A 3,111-nucleotide genomic window follows, 5' to 3' on the forward strand; every position below is an offset into this window, starting at 1 on the left:
CAGACCAAAAACATTAAAGAGCCCTACAATGAAAAATTTAAATCTTTAAAGAAAGAGATTGAGGAAGGCATCAGAAGATGGAAAGACCTCCAATGCTCATGGATTGGAAGAGTTAATATCATGAAAATGACCACCTACCAAAAGTCATTTATAGGTTCGATACAATGCAAATCAAAATCGCCATGACATTTTTCACAGAATCGGAAAAACATCCTAAGATTCATATGGAAGCACAAAAGACCTCCAATAGCCAAAACAACCCTGAGCACTAAGAGAAATGCTGGGGACATTACTATACCAGATTTTAAACAGTATTACAGAGCTATAGTCATAAAAAGAACATGGTACTGACACAAAAATAGGCCCATCAATCAAAGGAACAAAACTGAAGACCCAAATATGAGTAAATATGATTTCAGCCACCTGATATTTGACAAAGGGGCCAATAACATTCACTTGATGAAAGACAGCATGTACAGCAAATGGTGTTGGCAAAACTGTATCTCCACCTGTATAGAATGAAACTAAACCCCTATCTTTCACGCTGCACAAAAGTCAATTACAAATGGATCAAAGACCTCAATGTAAAGCCAGGGACTCTGAAACTATTAGAAGAAAACATTGGCAATAACCTACAAGATATAGGTGTAGCAAAGGATTTTCTAAACCAAACATCAATTGCTTAGGAAACAAGGGCAAGAATTAAGAAATGGGACCTCATTAAACTAAAAAGCTTCTGTACATCAAAGGAGGCAACCAGGGAAATGATCAGAAAACCCACAGAACAGGAGAAAATCTTTACTGGCAATGCATCCGACAGAGATTTGATATCCAGAATTTATAATGAACTCAAAAAACAGCGAATCAAGAAAAGAAGCAACGCAATTAAAAGATGGCTAAGTTGAACAGAGAATTCTCAAAAGAAGAAGTAAAGATAGCTGGCTATGAAACATCTTAAAAGAGGTTCAACATCACTAATAATTGGGGAAATGTAAATTAAAACCACTTTAAGATTTCATCTTACCCCAGTCAGACTGGCTAAGATCAAGAAAACAAATGATATCAAATGTTGGAAAGGATGTGGGGAAAGGGGAACACTTATCCACTGAGGGTGGGGCTGCAAATTTGTTTAACCTTATGGAAAGCAGTGTGGAGAACTCTCAAAAAACTACAAATGAACCTACCATTTGACACAGTTATACCACTCCTTGGCATATACCTAAAGGACTCATCCTATTGCAGAGACACTTGTTTATCCATGTTTGTTGCTGCTCTTTTCACAAGAGCTAAGAGATGGAAGCAACCTAATTTTCCCTCAATTGACGAGTGGATGTAGTTTTACTCAGCAATCAAGAAAGATGAAATTTGCAGGTAAATGGATGGAACTAGAAACTGTTACACCAAGTGAAGTAACACAGATTCAGAAAAAAAAATTCAACGTATATTCTCCCTCATATGTGGATCCTAGAACCAAAAGCTGATAACTGTGTATGTATCCAAATATAAGTACAGGAACCAGGATAATGAAAGGAAACAGGAAGGTAAAGGAAAAGAAAGAACCTGATGGAGAACAATAGGAAACAGGCCTTAATAAGGGAGATATGGACAAAATTTGGGTTAGTTTAAGGGAGGGGGGAGGGAAGGGTATACAACGAACCTAGGGGATAAGGGGAAAGAAGGTAGGACTATAGGAGAAGGGTATTATTAATGGAGAAAGGAAGGAAATGGGGGCACCTTAAGTGGGAAAATTATGGTGATGGGGTGAGACAATGTGAGAGATAAATAATGCCCAGCTAGTTTTGAAACCAGAGGAAACCATATTATTCCTACAACCTACTTACAAATTATACATAGCAGATCAAGAAATACATGTCTAGGTAAGGTTTATCTAAGAACAATTGGTCTTTGCCCAAGATTTATCTACATGACACACAGTAATTAAAAGTACGAGACTGGTGGAACTAGCCTTCTTGGATGTTTAACAGACATTCTTTGAGGCCTATACTAATTTGGTCAGAGGAACATAAAGGACAGTTTTTGCTCCTTGCCCTCCTAGGTCGTCTAGTTACATGGGACTATGCACATATCTCAAAATGTCCTGAAATTGTGTTGGGTCACCTGTCCGCTTGATCAAGGAGGCTGAGGAGACCCCACCAGATGGACTTGAACCAGTTTCCAGTCTACAAAGAGGTGGGTCAACACAGAGGAATCACTTCCTCCATGCTTCCAGGCAAAGCCAACCATGGTTGAGCAGGACCTTTGACTTATCTTCACATAGGTGGAACTGGTAAAAGAAAGGAGCCAGGGGCTCCTCCCAAGCCCATGTGACCCCTGAGGAACTGACCCTTAAATGACCTTAAGAGTAAAAATATATTGGTTTATCGGGGTCAACTCTATGGCCTTAAACAGCCAAAAGGAAAGTATAACCAAAGATTAAAGGGGTCGATATAATTTCTTAAGAGTCCATATGCATAGCTAAAGGCTACATAACAAGCAACAATGCCAGATAAGAGATACCTTCTTTTGAATTGTTGGCCAGGGTGACCAAAGGGGCTCCCAATTAGTAATCCAGCATAGAACTGGGAAAATGAATATCAGACCCCAATGTTATCTAAAGGAGTATTGACAACTGATTGCTGCTAGAAGAGGAACAGCTGACCCTCCTAAAACAAAGAACTCTAGATAGGCTGACTATATTCACTAGAAGGGCAAGTAGCGGGGATTCGCTGGGGTGCCATCAACACGGCAGACAGTAGCAGGGATATCAGAGTATAAGGGCTATAGTGGAGGGAGGGAGGCTATGGGAAGGTGCCTTCTGGGAAGTGCGTTTATAGTCAAATAAGATGGTTTGGGATGTTCTGTGTGGTATACACACAAAAAAAAAATAAAAAAAATTTAAAAAAATGTATTATATTTCAGGAGGAACCATGGAAATTTACATCATGCTAATTAGTAGAGCTGATAAACATCACCACTGAAATCTACCCGATGACTTCATAGACATACACAGGTGCCAAGTATCCAAATGCAACTGATTATGACTAGTAATAATCAGATACATACAGATTAGACACACAAGCACCAACATCTCAGTGTTAGTAGCAAAAACAA

This window comes from Nannospalax galili, unplaced genomic scaffold, assembly GCF_000622305.1.
Source record: "Nannospalax galili isolate Female #2095 unplaced genomic scaffold, S.galili_v1.0 scaffold726, whole genome shotgun sequence".
Taxonomy (NCBI): Eukaryota; Metazoa; Chordata; class Mammalia; order Rodentia; family Spalacidae; genus Nannospalax; species Nannospalax galili.